This window comes from Leopardus geoffroyi, chromosome C2 (genome assembly GCF_018350155.1).
Source record: "Leopardus geoffroyi isolate Oge1 chromosome C2, O.geoffroyi_Oge1_pat1.0, whole genome shotgun sequence".
In the NCBI taxonomy this organism is placed as follows: domain Eukaryota; kingdom Metazoa; phylum Chordata; class Mammalia; order Carnivora; family Felidae; genus Leopardus; species Leopardus geoffroyi.
The window spans coordinates 41,273,015-41,296,228 of record NC_059333.1 but is presented as its reverse complement, the minus strand read 5'-3'; the positions used below and the strand labels follow the sequence as shown (position 1 = coordinate 41,296,228).

Sequence of the window (23,214 nt, the reverse complement as noted above, 5' to 3'; positions counted from 1 at the left end):
GGGTTTGACAGTAAACTAAGGTGAAAGCTACTTTAACAAATCATCAGTTAATGCTCATCCCCGGTATTGAACCAAACTAGCTCACGTGTATATACATTTTGAGATACTTTTGAGGGGAGGGGAGGTGATGGGTATTGAAGAGGGCATCTTTTGGGATGAGCATTGGGTGTTGTATGGAAACCAATTTGACAATAAATTTCATAAATTAAAAAAATAAAAAATAAAAAATAAATTAAAAAAAATTAAAAAAAAGAAATACTTTTGTCACTGAATTTTAGTAAATTTTTGGGGCACATTATCAGTAAAGGAAATTACGAATAGAATACTGTGAGTGGCCTAATATTTTTAAATTCTAAATACATCTCCTCTAATTTCTTTGCCATGGTTAGGCTGGTACTTAAATTTTAAATTCCTTTTCTACCTTTCTCAATACTCGAGCTTAAATATGCTTTCAAACAGCCTGTCTTCTTTTATAGCTGACAGGAACATGAAAGAAAAAAGACAAAGGGAAAATAACAACATATGTTAAATATATAAAAATATGAATTTATGCAATATGTATTAATATATAAACATTTTATGTTTGATGTGATAAACTATATTTAATATTTTGATCTATTTATAAAATATATATATATTTAGCAAATATATTAACTAAAATATAATTAAATATTTAATACAATAAATATACACAAGTATAAAAGTATAAATGTATAAAAAACAAAAATATGTAGAGGAGCGTCTGGGTGGCTCAGTTGGTTAAGTGTCCGACTTCGGCTCAGGTCGTGATCTCACAGTTCATGGTTTCAAACCCCGCATCCGGGTCTGTGCTGAACACTTGCTCAGAGCCTGGAGCCTGCTTCAGGTTCTGTTGTCTCCTTCTCTCTCTTCCCCTCCCCCACTCGCGCTCTGTCTCACTCTGTCTCTCAAAAATAAATAAATGAAAAAAAAATTTTTTTAACGACAAAAATATGTAGTCATACCGTTATCCTCAACTTTTCAAAAGTTTACATTACTCAACTTTGCGTTTACAGAGGCCTACATTAGTATCCGTTTTTGCTAACCAAAAGAAATCCAAAGAGGATTTTTGCTTTTGTGGAAAAAAAGGCAAAAAGTGCAAATAGCATTCAGCATTTGTTTTGCCTCAGGTCCTTACAGAGGCAGCACGCACCCCTAACAACAAGAGGGGCACCACCAGGCTCCATCCCAGGAACTAGGCTCAGCATCTCGGCATCAAGCTGCCGTAGCTGTGAGCATCTGTGCTTTACCTCAATTTATTGTGTGCATCTGTTAGCAAGATGTATCCTATGGTATCAGGAAAATCTAAGAGAGCTTATTTTTGGGGCCAAAAAGATTTCCATATAAAATAACAGTAACTGCTTCTTCGCTCTACACCATTTTGGCTACGAAAAGTTTCATAGGAATGCTCTCTACTTTCGGACAGTGGGGGGAACCTGTATGTTGACATACACTCTATGTAATTCCTGCATCTTTTGTTTTTTTCTTTTGTTTTAAATGTATTTATTTATTTTGAGAGGAAGAGAGAGAGAGACAGAGACAGAGACAGGGAAAGAGGGAGAGACAGAGAGAGCACAAACAGGGGAGGAGCAGAGAGAGAGGGAGAGAAAATCCCAAGGAGGCCCATCCCTGTCAGCATGGAGCCGGATGTGGGGCTCTGTCTCAGGAACCCAAGAGGTCCGTGAGCTGAAACTAACAGTTGAAAGTGAAACTAAGAGTTGGATGCTTACCCTATTGAGTCACCCAGGCGCCCATGCATCTTTTGTTTCTTACAGAAAGACTACTTGCAGTGAAAACTCTTTCATTTATTCCAATCCATTTATGATGACCTCAAATCATATTCCAGCAAAGGCTTAATAGCAGAAATCTTCTGGGGTCGGGGGGTCGGGGGGTCAGGGGGTCGGCGGGGGGGGGCGGTCAGGAGTTCCTGGTGCAGTTTTGCTTGCTGCCAGCATCCAAAGCAATATTTCAGTACAAGTAAATCAGAGAAATGGCCACTTTCAAGATGAGTTCATACACTCTACTAAGTTATTTGTCATTTTCAAATAGTTTGCAAATATCGCTTCTTTTTGCACATTTATTTTTCCCCTTGGAGCTTTCAGATTTTCAAGGAATGATTAATCCACACTCATTGTGTGCTTCTTCTTGCAGAGCACAGTTGTAAACACTAAATCCCAAGGTGACGCTTGCGTTTTTAACAGTGAAATTGAATCACAGACATAATTAACTCCAAGTTCCATATAAACAACAGCAACTTCTCTCCAAATTTGGTAAGTAGAGGCATTTTTACACTTATAACTCTCTTTATGCATCTAACTCTGTTTATACACACTTATAACTCTGTGTTATACACTTATAACACAGTGGCTTGTTTGGGCTTTGCAAATTAATATGGTAACTTATGGACACAGAGATCTTGAGGCATTTGTTTCTTATTGTAATTAAGTCACAGTCAGCTTTCCTGGGGTGGTATTCAAACAAATTGTTTCTGTTGACTACACCTTCAGTGCAAGATGGCAGAGTGACCATTCACTGTCCAGAAAAAGTCATTCAAGTAGATGTCAGTTACAGCAATGAGTGCTAGGAAGAAAGTTGTGAAAGAGTACATTAGAAATAGTACCATCTATTATGTACAATTTTTCATATTTAGCTATCTGAGTGGCTGCTATGTGCCAGGCATTGATCTAGATGTAATAATGTCCATAGTGTCCTTTTATCTTCACAAAATTCCTTTTTGTAACAATTGTTTCCGTTTTATGGTGAGCCATGTGAAGTCTGCAGAAATTGCTTAAGTTCACACAACTATTAATTGACAGTGCTGTAAGTTTTATTTGGCTTCCGTAATCTGAACCACAATCTTACCTGAGGTCCTATGAGGAAAGCTAGAATACCAGTCAGGACAACAAGTGTGCTTACAGTCAAATTGGGCATGTGGTGTTGTTCCTCTAGTTTTATTTTCATATAACCAAAATATTTTTGTGATATCTGCCCCATCCAGATAGCTATACAGAACAGTACAGATACGATTCTTTAACTATGAATACAATAAAAACTTTGTAAACCCTCTTGTGACCCAAGTTCTGTAATGAGAATCTAAATGGCGTATTATATTCATTTGTGTAAAATGGATTATATAATAGATTTTATCATCTGTCTTTGCATCCTACACACAGGCCTTGATGATAACCCCTTACTCAATGTGAATCAGAAAATAATTTGTTTCCAATTGTATCCTCTTCTGACTGGTCTGTTCAGGGCTGTCCCATTTTTGCTTTAAGGCCTATGGAACTTATCACCAGTAGGTCTTACTCTTTGCTTATTAATCTTGGCTTTGATTTTTTTGAACTTCTAAGTGGAGCATGCTGAGCACATTATCCTTCTGGGGCAGTAGTTCTTCGTCCTTTTTTGACTTCTGGATCTGAGCTTCATCAAAGACTCTCTATGGACTGCTACAGAGAAGAGAGAGGTTTTACATCTTTGGGGAAAGGGGTCTCTTTCTTTCTGAAAGTAAATTTCCAATTGTTGAGCACCATGTCATGCCATAAGCAGCCCTCTGTACAGCCTGGAAATGGTTGCTAAAGAAGTCGTCACTCATGCCCTAGCATATGTGGGTTGCAAATTCCACATAGTTTTCTTCTTAAAAAAATCAGTGTCAAGGGAACAATCTCAATTCCGATAATATTTTCATGTCGAGCAAGTATTTTCTTTCTCTAGTCTTAAGATTAAAAAAGACCACAGACTCCAATTACAGAAAATGTATACTATCTTTACTATTAATTCGCATGTCTTGCAAGAATATAAGATGGTGTCTTTTCACAGTATCTGGCAGATTTGAGTCTTTTGTTTGTTTTTCACATCTTCTGAATTTTTGCTGATGTCTAAAAGTTAACTGTGAAATCCTTAGGGCTAGAACTTGAGGAGCTTTTATATTTCATGATTAAAATGCGAAGTAGATTTTTTTGGAGACCTATAAATGAATATATTTTAACAAGCAAACAAAAAGACTGACATTATTGTTCATCAAAGCTGTCTTGTAAAAGAACTTTCTGATGACAAAGAGGATGATGCTACAAAGAGAGATCACGTAGTCTCTAATTACAAACAGGCAGTGTCTCTGACTTATAGTGTTCTTTACTTGTAAGCAAGTCGGTGGCTTGATTTTGTAATTGCTTTAGATCCTTACAAGTATATATGCTATGAATTGGTTTACATCACCGTCTCTGTGATTTTGAGCTTTTTAAAAGCATGTCCTACGAATTCTGCTTCTTTCCATTTGCCTTCATTTTTATATTGCGTTTACAGCAGCACCAGCAACACTAATCTTTAATAATGCAAAAAGATACATGAGTAATGTATTATGTCAAATTAACACAAAAACCCTAACACTATTTATTCCTCCCCATAGTTCATTTTAATTAAAAATGTATTCCTAAATACTTCCTTGATTAGGGACTAATGCTCTATTAATTTGAAACACATCTACTGAGAACAGAGTAAATTCAGAGAGAGGAACCGACATTACATGAAACATAACTTATCACCCTGAAGAATACATTATGCCACTGTTCACAATGCATGCAGGCTTTCCATTATGCATTAAAATGCACAATGCAAGCATAATGACAGATTTGGGGAAAAGACTGTAGCAAAGGAAACTCATGAGGGATACTGTGCAGGTATGTATGCTAATAGTAGAAAAACATTTTACAATTTGCCCTACCAAGAGAAAAATAAGCATGATGGATGAATAGATGTTCCACAGAAATGTTTTCTAAAATGTAGTCATTGATTTCTTAGTGACTGAAAGCTTACATCAATTTATCGGTGACTCTCTTAAGATTTATTGAACACAAATTGTATGCTAAATATTTTAAACTTTGGGAAAGTAAACAAAACAAAAAACAAACAAGAAAACAGCTAGAAAACCCAATTTCATCCATCAGGGTGTTTACAGTCAAACCAAAGAGGCAAACAGCAACTTTTCACAACCTTAAAATATTTACAAAATAAGCTTTTTCCAGCAAGACAGTAAACAAAGAAAAAAGTTGTTTATTGAGAACTCGAAGAGGTAGGTTTCAAGCTAGCATATGAAATTCAATGATAGCTTTCTATTAAGTGAGAAGAGGAACAAAGCTTTGTAAAGTGAAAAAAACGTGAGTGTCAGTGAAACAGGCTAGATTATGTGGGGAATGAGTAATGGAGGAATCAGAACGTTAACCGGTGATATGTGGATTTTAATATCAGACTAAATATCATGGTAATCATACTAAAACTGGCATACTTCTACAATACTAAGGAAATTGTACAAGAGAAATGTGTGGCTTGTGTGAATGCAACCGATGAATAATTTTAGAACCACTAGCCGAAGAGTCTTTGAAGAACAGCTTGAAATATGTAAATATGCAGCAGTAATGTTATTTTTCCTCAGCTTACTTATTAGAGAAAAAAATAAGAGAACAGGTATAGTGGGGACGTCTCAGCTAAAGCCCACCCATTGCAAAAATATGTCTCTACATATACATATACATACGTATACATATACATATACGTATACATATACATATACATATACATATACATATACATATACGTGTACATATACGTGTACATATACGTGTACATATACGTGTACATATACGTGTACATATACACTCTGCTATGGTGAGGAATTATAGCTTCATTGAAAAACTCTACCAATCAGGGAAAAACATCATTGGCAGGATGGGATGGAGAGCAGAAGTTATTTCTGACCTTAAATTGGAGAGTCAAATATTTTTATTTACTATGCAAGTAGCCTCAGCCTTACTTGCGTGTATTTTGTTTTGTTTAGGTTTTTATTGTAAACTGAATTGTATAAACATATTTTATGATGATCAAAATAAATTATCATTTTAATAAAAACAAAAAATTCTAATCATTTCTCCATATGCATACACAAAACTCAGGGCCGATGTTGATACTTACAGTTCAGAATTGAAAGACAATAAAGTTTGAAATGTTTAAGTAACCTGCAAAGAAAAACAGCCAGGGTGAAGAAATCGGGCAGCAATCCCATGTTTTTCTAATTCCAAACCATGGTCTGGAATAATTCTAAAAACTCATTTTGATTAAATATAAATTATAAAAAAGAGTCAAGGGAGGAAAGGAAAGAAGAAAGGAAAGAGAATGGGAGGAAGATGGAAGGAGGGAAAGAAAGAAGCAAGGAAGGGATGAAGGAAGGAAAGAAAAGAGAAAAGACATAAATTAGTATAGCCCTTGATTTTTGGTTGGAATCTATTCTAGCTGATATGTTTGGTAAGTAATTTCATCAACAAGTTATACTATGGAATATATCCAATGTGTCTCACCACAGACTTCACTGTTGAAGCTTTATAGTGATTTTTGAAAATAGGTATTGAGAATCCTCTATTTTTTTTACTTTTTGACTTTTCTAATTCATTTGTTTTTCCAGAATATTTTAGAATCAGTTTGTCAATTCTACAAACTATAAATATGTATATACATAAATACATGCATACATATATACATGCATATGTACATAGACATATACATATATCTTTCTAGGATTAATTTGGGAGTAATTGACATATTAATAATATTGAGTCCTCCAATCCATAAATGTGGCATTATTTCTTCATTTATTTAGATCTTCTTTAATTGCTTTCATCAGAGTTTTCTAGTTTCCAGCCTATTGCGCACATGTCTTTAGACTTCTACTTTAGTATGTCTCCTTTTCTATGCTATTTCTAACATTATATTTTTTAAAATTTAATTTCTAACTATTCATTCTAAAAATACCCAAAATTAATTTCTACGTTGGGTTTTTTATAGAAATTTTGGGATTTACTTTCTAAAGACTCATGACATTAATGAACAGTTTTTATTTCTCCTTTTCTAATCTGTGTGCCTCTTCCTTTCTCCCTCCCTCCCTTCCTTCCTTCTTTCCTTCTTTCCTTCCTTTCTTTTTTTTTTTTTTTTTTTTTTTTTTTATTTTAGAGAGAAAGAGCATGAGCAAGGAAGAGGGGCAGAGGGAGAGAGAGTGAGAATCTTAAGCAGGTTCCACCCTCAGCAAAAAGCCCAAAGGGGGGCTTGATCCCATGAGCGTAGGATCAAGACTTGAGCTAAAATCAAGAGTCAGATGCTCATCTGACTGAGTCATGCAGGTGCCTATTTCTTTCTTTTTCTTAACATACCATGAAGCCTAAGATCCCTATTATGGTGTTGAGTAAGTAATGCGAGATCAGTGTAAGTCTTCTATTCCAATCTACCACAATGACCTATGAGGTTAGCTGTAGTCTTCTGTTTTTATTATTTTGTTTTGAAAGGTTGGAGAAACTGTTTTCTCTTCCTAGCTTGCTAATAATCTTAATAATGAATGGATATTGAATTTTTCCAATTTTTGTTTACATCTATTAAGTTGATCCTCTTTTTTTCTCATTTCATTTGTTGAAATGGTGAATTATATTACTTACCTATGCTTCTATGTGTTTGACTTCTGAATACTAAGTTAAACTTACATTCCTAAGATCACCACTTAGTGCTAATGTATTATCCATTTCATTTATTGCTGCTTTAAAGTTGTGAATATCTTGTTGGGAAAATTTGCTTCTATGTTCACAAGGGATATTACTCTGTAGATTTATTTTCTTGTTATTCCTTTGTACGATTTTGGTATAAGAGCAATAATGACCACATAAAGTAAGTTAGGAAGTGCTTCAACTTATGATATTTTCTGGAAGACTTTGTGTAGAACTAGTATAATCTGTTCCTTGAATATTTGCAAGAACATCACTGAAACTATCTGGGCCTGATTTTTGTTTGGGTTTGATTTTAGGTTTAGGGGGCTTTGTGTTTTGTGATTGTTTTTAGTAAACTGTTTAAAAAATTCAATTATTTAATAGATTATTCTAGATGAACTTCAATAATTAATTTTTTCCAATAAATTTATCAGTTATGTGTAAGATATTGAATTTTTTGATTTGGAATTATTTATAATATTGCCAAATTAACCCTTTAATATCATAAGGGTTGATAATGATATATATACTCTTTGTTCTGTATGTTGGAAATGTGTGTCTCTGTTTCTTTATAAGTCTGGCTTGGGGTTACATATTTGTTTGATATTTTTAAAGAATCAACTTTGATTACTTTGTCTTGCTCTATTTTTTTGTACTCATTTTCATTGATCTCTGCTCTTAGTTCTTATCATTATTATTACCTTATTTATGCTTTATTTGGGTTTAAGTTCCTTTTCTATTTTTATTTCTTAAAATTATAAATTTATTTAAGATGTCTTCCTTTGTCATATAAGCATTTAATGCTGTAAAAATCCTCTAAATATTGCTTTATCTTTATGCCATAAATTTTTATATGTTTTGTCTTTTTTTAATTCAACATGCTTTCTCATTTCTAATGTGACTTTTGCTTTGACCCATGGGTCACTTATAAGCGTCAGACATAATTTCAAAATATTTGTGTACTTTCTGGCTGTCTTTCTGTTATTGATGTCTAGTTAAATTTATATGAGGTCATAAAACATGCTCTATAATTTCGATTCTTTTAACTATGTTAAGTTTTGGTCTCGGTGAATGAATGTTCCATGTGTACTTAAAAATACAGTGTATTTTGTTGATGGTTGAATTGTTTTATAAATTGCAGTTAAGTCAATTTGATAGTTTGCATTGTCTTTATATATCTTGTACATTTTCTGTTTTCATATTCTATCATTACAAAAAAGGAAGCGTTAAAACATTCAACTAAAATTGTGGATATGTCTATTTCTTCTTTCAGTTCTACCACTTTTTGCTTAAGGAATTTTGAAACTCTACAGTTAGAGACATACATATTTAGAATTGTTGTATCTTCTTGAAAGAGTGAACTTTTCATTCTGTGTAATATCTGTCTTTTTTAATTCCTGATAATATTGTTTCTTCTGAAGTCTATTTTGACTAATAATAAATTTAGAATAAATAACTAATAAAGTTATTATAATTTTCTGTTAATTAGTGCTTCAAGATATACCTTTTTCCAATCTTTTAGTTTATGTGTATTTATAGCTTTATATTTAAAGTTGCTTTTGTGGTGATTGGGGTGGGGAGTATCACCTGAATCTTGTTTTTTCAATCCATTCTGGCAATCCCTATTGTTTAACTGTTATGTTTATGTCATTTATATTTAATGCAACTTTTGATGTAACGTGATATAAATCTATAATCACAGTATTTGTTTTCTATACAGTTTATTTTTTCTTTATTCTTTTTGTCCACTTATATACCTGCTTTGGGATTAACTTAGTTTATTTTATGATTTCATGCTATCTCTAGTAATGGCCAATTTTTATAACTATTCTTTTTATTTTCAATTACCCTTGTATTTACAGTATTTATATTTAGTCTAACTTCAAATGACATTATATCACAGCAAGTATAAAATGAAGAAACATGCTTAAAATGGTGTACTTCTAATTCTTCTCTTATTTTATGCTATTGCTGACAGACATTTTAGTTTTATGTATTCTATAAGCCCACATTATTACCATTTTTGCTTTAGACATTCAATATTTTTTAAAGTTATTTAAAACTCTCTGTGTCTGTTTTTCCCAGCGTTTCTATATTCTAACTACCACTTCCACTCAGTCTTGAACACTTCACCAATAATTTTACCTGAATTCTTACATTCCTGTATGACACTCAGAATCTCTTCCTAAACTCTACCAAAAGTGAGTCAGAGCTGACTCTCCATCCCCTCTTGGAGAAATCTGTCTTTCTTTAGATTTAAGACTGCTTGTTTACTCTGCAACCTATCTCTCATGAGTTTATGAAAAATTATGGTTTTGTAGTTTCTCCTTTTTCTCTTGTTAAATTCACAGCAATGTTCTTTGCTTTTCTCTACATACTATATGAAAGCAGACTACACACAACTGAAATTTTAAAAACAGATGTTACCAACATAAAAAGTATAATTTTGTATTACTTAGTGCATTATGTATACACTGTAGAGGAAATGAGTTAGTTACTTTAAGTTATAATTATATTTCATGGAATATTTTATTTTGAACTGTTTTATAGTTTGTCATTTAATTATATATGTTCTGTAACTTTAATAAGTCTTTCAATTGATGATTATTGAAGTGAATTGTCAGTATGCTTCTAAATATATAGCAACAAATCTATTTCAAATATTTATTCAACAAATAATTATTCAAGCTCACTATTGAAAGTTAGGGTGCTAATGTGATAAAGACTTTAAATACCTTCTCTGGATGTACTTGGAATTTCTGCCTGAGGGTTTTATTAACAGTAAAGAAATGAGCGACCAGCAATTCTTTTTTTTTTTTTTTTTTTTTTTTTTTTTCAAGGTTTATTTACTTTTGGGACAGAGAGAGACAGAGCATGAACGGGGGAGGGGCAGAGAGAGAGGGAGACACAGAATCGGAAACAGGCTCCAGGCTCTGAGCCATCAGCCCAGAGCCCGACGCGGGGCTCGAACTCACGGACCGCAAGATCGTGACCTGGCCGAAGTCGGACGCTTAACCGACTGCGCCACCCAGGCGCCCCAGCAATTCTTTTTAAGTTGTGTATTCAAATACAAAATAGATTTGCTGATATTTATGACATACTGTAAAGAAAAAAATTAAGACACTTGAATAAAGTATCATTAATAAAATAAAAAGAAAATAAATTAAACCATATATCTTAGAAAGTGAATGTTAGAGACCAAACAATAATACATAATAAACATAATAAATACTTTCAAAAAAACAAGAATTAAAACTAGTACTCAAGAGCCAACAGGAAGACATTGTGTGTCAATTTTAGAGCAATAGTTGAAAGGAATTTTATGCAATTCATTAGCAGGTGGGTGTAAGGGTTCTAGTTAGGTCTAAAGAGACTAGAGCAGACTCTTAGCATAAACTTTTGACACAGACCAGCAAAAATTTCTGTCCAGAACATGGCTCCACATTTAGAAGAATTTAATGAGAATAATAATTTTTAAATAAGTACAACAGGGGCACCTGAGTGGCTCAGTTGGTTAAGTGTCTGACTCTTGATTCTGGCTCAGGTCATGATCTTACAGTTCATGAGATTGCACTGACAACATGGAGCCTACTTGGAATTCTCTCTCTCCTTCTCTCTCTTCCCCTCCCCAGCTCTTGTTCTCTTTCTCTCTCCTTCTCCCTCTCTCTCTCTCTCTCTCAAAATAAATAAACTTAAATAAATAAATGGGTACATCAGATAATACAGAAGGAAAGAAAAGAGACTTTAAAGAGGAAAGTGAAGGAGCAGACCAGAGCTAGGGAATCTCAGAAATCAAATCACCATATTTTTGAAAACTACATAAAAACAACAAAAGAAAAAGCTCCGCTAAGTTAGAAAAGCTACCCTGAAGTGGCTTCCTTTTAAACATCCATAAAAATTGATTTCACATAACAATGAGCAATGGGAAAGGATTATGGCTCAAAACCCATAAAATGTTAGTGTAAGGAGAAAGAGAGTAAGTAGCAAAATAGCATACCTACAGAAAGCAAAAGCATATCAGAAAGATAATAATACAAAACTGATTAACTGTGTTTAAACCAATGACTTTATCATGATACTATAGGGGGGTGGGAAATATAATTGTTCATTTTTGTGGTGAACAATTTATTGTTTTTAGGACTTATAATTAAAGGGAAAATATGTTGTCTTTACTAGATCAACTGTACCACTGGAAAATGAACTATTGGAAAAAGAAAAATATCTCTTTCTAGAACCATTCCATCTAATAATTGAAAATAAATTATAAACTTAAAATATTGCCATTTTTCCAGCTCACTCTAAATACACGATCTAGATATTAAGCAGCAACAGATGCTAACATCATAAAGAGTGAGACAACCAGACAGGCTGTGCCTCCTGATGAAAGAACACAACGTCATCTAGATTTGCCAGTGATCAGATCCAAGAGACTTTGATTCTGAATTCATCTTCCCATTGGCAGGAAATACAGAGGAGAGGAGAACATGCAATCATCAAAATCTAGACTTTGAAAAACTCTAAAAAATTCAAATGGCTTGGATTCTTCAACAAACTAATTGTAAAGAAAAGAAAGGAATAGAAGAGGACTTGTAGAATAATGAAGACTCAAAAGTAAATCATCAAAAGAGGTGAACTAAGGGCCACCTGGTTTGAGCATCCAACTTTGGCTCAGGTCATGATTTCACAGTTTGTGAGTTCGAGCCCCGCATTGGGCTCTGTGCTGACAGCTCAGAGCCTGGAGCCTGCTTCAGGTTCTGTCTCCCTCTCTCTCTGCCCCTTCCCCACTCATGCTCTGTCTCTCTCTGTCTCTCAAAAATGAATAAAACATTAAAAAAAATTTTTAAAGAGGTGAACTAAAAACTACTGTCCAAGGATACACATTTGGGTCATTAAACTATGAAGAAATATAAGAAGTGATTAATAGGAACTTCAAAATATTGAATAATTTGGAGGAGGAAAATGTAGTTGTGATTAGATCTATACTAAGCAAATAGCTAACATTGCACACACACCACTACTCAAATTTTGGAGGGATGTCTAAGAGAAGAGATTCTAGTATATTACAGGTAACTCAAACCATAGTAGCTTTATTATGAGGTAGCTTAGTGATTGGGATGGTGGAGCCAACTGCTGCCTGGGTTCAAATCCCATCTGTATTCTGGCAGCAGGACTGTGGACAAGTTTCTTCATCTGTGTAATGCACCTTCTCTCACAGGTTTGTCATGACAACAAAAATAAATGTTATAAAAAATGCTAGTTTTACATTTTATAAGTGAGAAAACCTTAGAATATTTGCAATATTATTCAGAAGTAAACATATATATTTTTATTGTCATTCCAAAAAGTCTCAATATTTCATCTAGGTAAAACTCTAGAAGGAAGATTTAAGCCATATGAGTTGATATTTGACTTCAACTGAAGTGCAAATACTCATTGATTGAACTGAATTTGTAAGCACAACATTTCTTCCAGGTGAAGTGGCAAATATTTCTCAAATACTATTGAGTTTTTTATATCAGTTTCATTACTAATCTTTGTTCAATATCCTTATTGTCAGATCTTTTTATCTATGTCTCTCTCTGTTTCTCTCTTTCTCTCTCTCTCTCTCTCTCTCTCTCTCTGTCCATATGACACTTCTTTGAAAAGTTTTTGAGAAACTTTTTAGGAAAGGCAAGCTTTTGTGCTGACTGCTATGATTAGTTGGGCCAAACAAGTATGCAATATTGTGGAATTTCATGGAACATTACTGTGAAGGCTATGCTGAATAAACAAAGGGCCAAGCTTGATTAAACTGACTCTCCTATAGATGAAATTAAATTTTGCATAGTTCTTCTCAGATTAAAGTTGGGGATCATTTTTGCATCAGGTTTGTAAAAAACTGGCACATGTTTGGCTACAGTTTCATTAAATAGTTCATTCTTTTCAAATAGTAGCTCCAAAATAGGTTTCATATTTATGGTAATTACTCTTTGAGATTCGAAAGTTTAAAGTTAGCGTGTTTTACCTTACTATCTTTGGAAATATTAATTACATCCTGGCCTCCTGAAAGATGAGGGCTTTGCTATTATTTTCATATGTTTTAAGGGATTTTTCAAAGGTAAAATTTTAATGTCAAAAATTTGGGATTTTTGTGTTTTGGCACAATTCCTTTACTCTGTCACAAATGGTTAAAATATGCATCCTCATAAAGAACTATTGCCTAAAAATTTTATCCTCTTTAAAATATTTTTTTCTGATTACAAGTCATATAAAGTTCTTAAAGTTCAAGTTCACTGAAATGTATAATGTTCAGAGGTAATGTCTCCTATAAGTTCAACCTCCAGAGATAATCACTGTCAACATTTTGCTCAAAAATGTCTCTTGTAGGGGCACCTGGGTGGCTCAGTCGGTTAGGCATCCGACTTCAGCTCAGGTCATGATCTCATGGTTTGTGAGTTCAAGCCCCGCATCAGGCTCTGTGCTGACAGCTCAGAGCCTGGATCCTGTTTCAGATTCTGTGTCTCTCTCTCTCTCTGCCCTTCTCCTGCTCGTGGGCACTCTCTCCTCTCTCTCTCTCTCAAAAAATAAACATTAAAAAACTTTCAAAAAATGCTTCTTGTATATCATGTCATATATGGGTATGTACATATGGCTTAAGTATAATCTTACTATCCATAGTTCATCTACCTTTGTAGACTAAGGAAAGATTGTCTCAATTGGAAGCTATATATTAATTAATTCAGTTTGTAAAATTTGACAAAGAAATTTGAAACAAAAGTTAAGTAAAAACTTTCAAAGAGGCCAGTACCCATAAAGCACTCATTCATACTGGCTAATAGCATATTTAAAGAACCATTTGATGGAATGTCTGATGTTTTATATTTTTGAAAAGTTATCAAGTAGAGATATTAATAAGATCCAGTCCCTAAGTGACACCATAGAGAAGAGCAAACCTTGTCACCACAGAACAATCATATCCATATTGACAGGTAAATGAAAAATAAACATTGTCTTATAAAGTCACTGTTTCCAGATCTCTTTTCATAGAAGCTTAGCATGTAGTTTAACTAACACTAGAACCATTAAATGCTAAAAGTTGCTCTATAATTATACCGAAACATTTTTATGGCATTTCTTTTTAGACAGTTATGAAGAAAAGGAGATATGGGAATATATTTATTCATTCAAACTATTCATTTGTTCAGTAACTATCTATTAACAATTGTGTGATGAGAACCATGCTAGGCACAAGAGACACAGCACTGAGCAAAAACACTACATTCTGATCTCAGATACATTATTTTTGAAAGAAATAGTTACATATCAAAAAAATCACAAATAGAAGTCAAAGAATAACTGATGTGGTAATAGTTTCAATGCTAGGTACTTGCTATTACACAGAAAATAAAAAGATGAGTCTCAATCAACAAATATTTATTACCTTATAGCTGCATAAAGAGAATAGTGATAATGCAAGTTTCCATTACCCCAGAATGTGTGACAGGAAATAAATAGTAAAAAAATATAATCATTAGGTAAAGGCAATATGTTGGTATCACATAAGCACTAAGAGATGAATGGATGTATCATAGGCATGGTTTTCTAATGCATGCAAACAATACACTGCCTTACAATGTGTGTACCTCCTAATACAAAACATCTACAACTGAGCTATGAGGAAACTACACTGAAGTTGTGTCAAGATACACATACTCATTTTTTCACATAAGCATTGATTATGAGTCTTCCTGACTAGTGGTTTCCATCATGATTTGAAATGATTTGATTTAAATTACATCTTTCCTAGAGGAGATTTGTCCAAACACAGAGAGAAAATTTTCTCCTAAAGTATTCCAGGTTTTAAATCAATCAGTACATGGAATTTTAACAGAGGTAACCACATAACTTGCATTTCCAAGTTCCAACCTATTATTGTAAAGAAATTGCTGAATCCTCAGGATGAGTACAACCAAGGCTTGTCTGAGTTCACTCCCAGGTTTGTTAACCTTTGGGGGAAAATCTTATGTGAATACAGAATGCACTGGAAAACAAAGAAAGACCTGTCCAAGCCTCATGATTCAATGGTTAAGGTTGGAACTTTAGTATGTGGTAAATTTGAATTAGTGGCATTTAAAAACACTTGTGACTTCCAGAGATCTGGATAGCGGGTATGTACCAAATTTCTGAAAAATAAATGTTATATATACGTATATATAAATAATTTAGCGGTTTCAAGAGTGGTTTTGCAGATACGCAGTGTTGAAAAGTTGGTTAAAGTAAGACTTCTCAATTTGGGGGGCTATTTGTGTACCCCAAAATTCGTGTGTTAAATCCAAATCCCCAGTAGGATGGTATTAGGAGGCAAGACCTCTAGGACTTGATTAGGTCATGAGAGTGGAGTCCTCATGAATGAGATTAGTGCTTTTATAAAAGAGAACCCAGAAAGCTCCCTTGTTCCATCCACCATGAGAGGACACAGCAAAAAGACAATAATTTATGAGCCAGGAATTCGTCTCCTCAGACATGGAATCTGCCAGAGCCTTGATCTTGGACTTCATGGCCTTCACAACTGTGGGAAATAAATGTTTGCTGTTTAAACCACCCAGTGTACAGCAAACTGAACAAAACCAAGCTTCACGAAAAGAGGGAAAATGACATTTTTTTTCTCAGTCAGCCTCTGAATCTCAAAGTTGTTTTTGTGGCATACCTGTTTATGGAAATTTCATTCATCCACATAAGGTATCATTGAAGAATGTGCATTTCCAAGCAGTCTTGGGAAGTTCTAAAATACAGCAGGCATACTTACCACAAAGTTACACTGGTAAGTTTCATTTAAAAGAGAAAATATTATATATCACCTATGCCAAGACTGCCTAAATTATAGATACTGTTAAATTGTAGGGAACTTTAGGTTGGATTTTATTCCCTTTTTTTGGACCTATGAGATCTTGGTTGCGTATCTAGCAGTCCATGTTTCCTATCTGCATTTATTGTTAGAAATGGCAGAGAATTTCTAACCACATCTGACTTGGTCAGGTCGCCATGTCTTACGGCCACCAGTTGACCCTTCACGTACATTACCAAGACCTCCCTTTTATACTAAGAGGGAGAGAAACTTAATTTTGCTGGTAGTTGCTATATTGTCTCTCTTCTTGTTTCCTCACATTTTCAATTTTTGAAGAGTAACTTCCTCAGGGGCTTCTATAACCACTAAACCACTCCCCACAGTAAATCCCTTTATTACTGTCTAGCTATATATTATTGGCTCACTTAATTCTATTATTAAATAAGTTCATTTTGTTGGATCAAACTTAATTCCCTGTTCATTTGCTTATCTTTGGAAATGTGAAATCTCTCTATGATTAAAAAAGAAAGAAAAAAAGGGGCTATCTGATTTCTAATTTGGAACAGATAAACAGTTCTTCCAGACTGCTGTATGAAATAAGACGAAACGCCAACACAGAAACCTCTCTCCGTATGTTGTGGTTTATTCCAAAAAGACATGGAACCCAATGCTATTCCTCATCAATTAAGATTTAGTGTTTGAATATGCCATGATTTGTTCTCTAACCTTGATGGATTAACTTGAGAGATGTCAAAAGTAGCTGCCAAGTTTAGGGAGGAAAACAAGATAAGATTTATCCATACCAATAGCTCTCTCAATATGTCTGGTTTTTATCACTTGTGTTGCCAAACAATTGTATATTCTAGAATGATCTCAGTGAATAAAGGAAGGAAAAGAGGCACTCTATCTTTTTTTGCCAACACTGTTATATATCGGATTATCTGAGCTTTAAAGTTGTGGCAGGACGTGAATAATGACAGGTATGACTACAATGTCAGAAACCCATATTTTATAGTCCAGGTGGATTATCATAGAACTATGGAATTTTTGTGCTCCAAAGAACGTTAGAGACAATAAAACTGTTCACCTTTTAACATTTTTCCTAAATTTATGTTAGCCCACCAATCAACTGAAATACATCTCTTATATATACAATATTAAGTAAAAGACATTTCTTATGTGTCATTTCTTTAAAGTTAACAATTGCTACCTATCACTTGAAGAGGATGACTGAAATGTCTCAAGCAGACCATATATTCCATAGATACAAGTGCCAAATGACTCGGATTTGACTCCCAGAACACCCTATGTTCCTGTTAGAGTACCTGCCTTTTTTCTTTTTTTTCTTTTAAGTAGGCTTCATGTTTAGTGTGGAGCCCAGCACAGGGCTTGAACTCACAACCCTGAGATCAAGACCTGAGCTGCTATCAGGAATCCAGCTCTTAACCTACTGAGCCACCCAGAGGCCCCTAGAGTACATAACTTTAAGGAAATAAGATGTTTTTTGTCACTTAACATAATTTCAAAATTCATTAGTGCTAAACATTCTAATTATATTGGAAATTAAAAAAAAAAAAACCTGTTTACATTTGAATATGATGCCAAAATATCAGCTGTCCATCATTCAAACATGTTGGGTTGAAGCACATTTTTCCGGCCCTGAGTGAGAATAGAGTAATAGATTACTCACTTGTTCCTCTTTAGACTTTTTGGATTCAGATTTTTACTCCTTTAATATCACCATTTTTATTCCTTTGCTCTCTTTCATTTTATCAATAGGTGTGTGTGTTGGAAAGAATACTTATAGGTGGTTAATAGGCCTTTTGAGCACAATTAATTAGTCTGCACAAATCAACAATTTAAATATTATCAGTTTTCACATAATTTTAATGAAAACTATTTTGTAGGGTGTTCCTCATCCACTTCTGAAGCAACTTTCATTGAATCACAGTCTTTGCCTTACCAAAACATTTTGTCTAATCAAACTAGCTGCTATAAATCTAGCTACCTTCACTGCAAGATGCCAAAGGCACAGCTGTATTTAAATAATTTAAAAAAAAAGTTCAGGGGTGCCTGGGTGGCTCAGTCGGTTAAGTGCCAGACTTCAGCTCAGGTCATGACCTCATAGCTTGTGGGTTCGAGCCCAGTGTAGAGCTCTGTGCTGACAGTTCAGAACCTGGAGCCTGCTTTGGATTCTGTGTCTCCCGCTCTCTCTGCCCTCCCCCTGCGCTCTCTCTCTCTCTCTCTCAAAAATAAATACGCATTAAAAAAAATTAAAGATTTCAGCTTCACAACTACCAACTTTGGCAGAATGAAACATATACTTTTTTTCATGGAAATGGACACTCATCTGAATGACCAGTGGAAATTTAAATTCAAAGTGTTTCCAAAATCTGAAAAACATTTCCAATTTAAGATGTATTCCATTGATGCTATACTTTCAAGAATATATGCAAACTGATATGAATCTAAAGTGCCTCTAAAAAAGTCCTTTTTAGCAAAATATATTTTCATTTTAAAATTGACAAGTTTGTCATCTAATTATAAGTTTAATGGCTAAAAAGATTTGTTGTTTTAGGAAATGCTGTTTTATAATACATAAAATTGAAAAACATAAACAGAATATTTGATGTGTCATTATTATGGAAAATTACAAATAATGACAACTGTAACTACATTGCCAGGAAACTTTGATCCTGTAGTTTACTTATTTGTCAGAAGTCTAACTTGAACAATTGCAAACTAAGCAAGACAATACTACTTATGACTCTAAAAAATGTCCGTGATTTAGTATTGATGACTCCTTTTATTTTATTTATTTATTTTTTTTTAATTTTTTTTTTTTTTTAATTTTTTAACGTTTATTTATTTTTGGGACAGAGAGAGACAGAGCATGAACGGGGGAGGGGCAGAGAGAGAGGGAGACACAGAATCGGAAACAGGCTCCAGGCTCTGAGCCATCAGCCCAGAGCCCGACGCGGGGCTCGAACTCACGGACTGCGAGATCGTGACCTGGCTGAAGTCGGACGCTTAACCGACTGCGCCACCCAGGCGCCCCTGATGACTCCTTTTAAAATGATAGTACTCAAATATGAAATAACCAGGGTTCTCTGTTCCAGCGAAATGAATAAACTAGTGTATTGTGGGCAGATACTATGAAAGTTGTTTCAGACCATCTCTATCATTATACCTGCCCCCACCCCTTTCCTTAAAAGGACAGAAGAGAAAACAAAAAGCTATAGTAAAAAACAAGCAATCCGAGGCAAATGTAACTCTCCTTTTATGTGAAAAGCATAATACTAGAGGAGCTAAAGTTTAAGTTCAAGGACCTGTTAACATACTGGCATGAACACCCAGTTCATTCTGACTTTCAGACTCTGTTTACCAAGCGGGACTCCTGGCTCTACTCATTTTTCCTTCTTCTCTTTATAGTGAAAACTGTATCTCTTACTTTAACTAGGCTCTGATCACTAGTTTCTTTTCAGCAACCTGTCCTCCCTTGATTTCTGCCTTCTCCCAGTCCTTGGATAAGCTTCTTTCTGCAAGGATCTTTATTGCGCTGTAGTTTAAGGCATTCCTCTCCTGAGTGAGTGTCTCGGGCCCCACAGAAAGCATGGTTTCAACTAATTACTTGGAAAAAGTGGTGTTACCAATTTCCACACCAGTCTAAACAGACATTATATCTTGTCTAACTAGGATCCCTACTATAATTATACTTACTTTAAATATTCAGATACATACATTTGTAAATAAATGGAATATACATGTTATAAATTAAAATAAATATGAATATATTTATTTTATAAACATATGTAAAATTTATAAAATAACTTCAAGGCAATTTCATTTTCACCAAATTAAATATTCTGAAGATCAAGAGACATTAAGTATTAGGCTTTGGTTATTTATGCAGTTTTCTTGCTCGGCTGATCATGACTGAATTTTCTAGAAGTGAGTAGCTGTCTAGATACATAAAATATTCATTATTCTTTTAAGAACTCATGTTTATACCATCATTCCCACCCCCATCTCTTTTAGGAAGTAGTTTTTAGATGAAGCTGCACTTGAAGAATGTTTTAGTATTTTTTTTTCTACACTGTTTGTGGGAAAGTCAAAGAAAATTAAGGCTACGCTGTTTCTTCCTCAGCTGCTAACAAAAGTTTTGAGAGTTTCAAGTGTACTTATATTCTACTCATTAAACAAAAGTTAAAAAAAAAAAAACTTTCATGGATATCAAACACTTCTTTTTCTCTTATATATCTGTTTATGTGGAAAACAAACCTTTTGGCAATCTGTACATATTTAGGTGTGTTTTTTTTTTCCTTTTCCTTTAAGTTGAAAAACACATGATAAACATTTGTCATAAATTGTCAGCTTACCTTTCATTCTGGGTTTGAGCCAGCAAGTGCTCTCCATCACAAACTCTTCGTCTGGCATATTTAACTGATGACTCTGCAGATAAAGCTGAAAGAAGATGATTTAATAATTCCCTTCATGTTCTAGTCTCAGGTTAAGTTGCCCTTACTTTACATTTATTTCAAATCTTTTTCTTTTCTGTGTAAGAGCCTCTAAGTTTTCCTTCTTTTTCATATGAAAAAAAAAAAGATCCTTTACAAACAATTATCTCCTCTTGATTTCTATTTTTCAGTGTACTCTTCAATGTCTTTAAGAGCTTTTGCTTCCTTTTTTTAAAGCAATTTTAAAGGCGCTCCAGTTAGCACTTATTTAGCAAACAAACTCTATTAAATGCTTAGTAGGTGCTAAGCACTAGACATAAAAGTATGGCTGAAACAGATGCTTATGTGAAGAACTCATGGTAGATTAGCAATGAAATGAAAAGTGATTTCATTCAAGGAATACTATACAGTGGAGGAAAACAAAAGAAAAAGAAAAACAAAAACTGTTTCCGAATTTCAGAGGCCTGGTTAAAAATTAAGGATCAATTTAAATGCACATGATACTGGCCATGTCCCTTATTCTCTCTGAATCATTACAGTGTAATCTGTAAAACTGCCCCCTACAGAAGAAAAGAGTAAGGATCTTTTGCTATAGGTAGTGCTTTGTGCATTATCCATGATTCTTAGGTGCGTATTCAGAAGACATTACGACACAAATGGAAAAACAGTTTAGAAATGTGCATTTCTAAAGGAGCTTGTGAGAAGAATAGAAAAAATTCCTGCACTAAGATGAATGTAACAAAAAAGAACAATGTGCAGTTCCACTATAACCCCAGTGGAGTGGCCCCTTTTCTCCAGGGTTATACCCACTGCAATTAAAATCCCCTGGATGTACCACAACAAGCAAGTATAAGACTCTGAAAGGCAGAAACAAGAATGTGGATTGTCTAGGGACCGTGGAACTTGAGGAGTAACACGGCGGTGGGTCCCTTGGGTTTCCTGATCGTCTCCAGAGTGCTGGAGAGGATTCCAACCCAGAACCTCCAACAGGCAAGGACAAAAACAAACAAACAAGCAAAAAACCTACAAGCAAAGATTGTTTCCTGAAGAGACCTAACAGAACAGAAAACCACTTTTGGAAATACCCACCGTACTATAGCCAAATACCAACAGAACCCTTTCCTTCATGGTTGCCGTGGGGCTGAACATGTACTTTTTTCATGGAGATGGACACTCATCTGAACGACCAGTAGAAATTTACATTCAAAGTGTTGATCTTCCAACACTTCCACACCAAATTCGTTGGTCTTCCACCCTACACCCCCTTCACCCAAACAGAAGATTAGCTCCCCGTTTGTTCCAGCCAACATCACTGGTCTCTCTCTGACTGACCAGTGGTGTTGGCTGGAACAAACGGGGAACTAATCTTCCGTCCCCCACCTGGTGGAAGGAGGTACTGCTCCAATTCTCCTGCTGCCTGTGTTGGCAAATCAAGTAGGAAGTTGATTTTCCACTCATTCTTTTTTTTCCCCCTGTAGAACTAAAATTATAGACCAAAGGCTGAATACTGTTTTCATACACTATACTGCCTGCCACCGGCTTAACTTTTTAAAATCCATTTCTTCTGATTTTACCACTTAAGGCTTTTTTATACTATGCTCTAACATTAGCAATACCCTTGCTATATTTTCTAAAACGCTACTTTATTTCCTTCTGCAACACCTTTCTCATTCTATTAAAACAAGCAAACAACAACAAAAAATCAAACTTCCCTAACTAAAAGTGAAGTGCTGTAAGAGTTTCCACTAAAACAATCTGTCCAAAATGCTGATTTTAAATTATTTATAGATTTATAGTAATTTTTGCTTCAAGCTTACTATATTTTAGAAATGGATGTATATCTGTATTTGCTTTTATGTCTATAAATGTTATTAACAGCAGATTTAAGTTTAGAAGCATAAGTAATATATTAGAGCAACACTGGGAACTTAGAAATTAATATTTGGTGCTATCAAGATTAACAAGTACATTTCTATTTTTACATTTTTGAGGAACCTCCATACTGTTTTCCATAGCAGCTACGCCATTTTACATTCCCACCAACAGTGTACAAAATTTCCCTTTCTTCACATTCTCACCAACACTTGTTATTTATTTTATTTTATTTTTTAAATAACAGGCATCCTAACAGATCTGAGGTGGTATCAGATTGTGGTTGCGATTTGGCATTTTCCTAATGATTAGTAATTCTGAGCACCTTTTCATGTATTTCAGTCTGTTTTTATGCCAATATTGTACTGTTTTAATAATTTAAAATAATTCCATATGATCCAGCAATTCCACTTCTGGATATATATCCAAAAGAATTGAAATCAGGATCTCGAAGAGGTAGCCACATTTCAATGTTTACTGCAATATCATTCATAGCAACCAACCTAGAAAAACAACATAAATGTCC

At 34.3% G+C, this 23,214-nt stretch overlaps 1 long non-coding RNA gene across 1 annotated transcript in view; it reads right to left on the bottom strand.

Annotated features, from left to right (window-relative positions):
• Positions 1 to 20,833, bottom strand: part of LOC123610754 — a 218,544-nt gene extending 197,711 nt beyond the window's left edge. The window contains exon 1 of the long non-coding RNA XR_006718285.1: positions 20,739 to 20,833. This is a non-coding gene — a long non-coding RNA (uncharacterized LOC123610754). The remainder of the gene's footprint in view (positions 1 to 20,738) is intronic.
• Between the last annotated feature and the right edge of the window lie 2,381 nt (positions 20,834 to 23,214).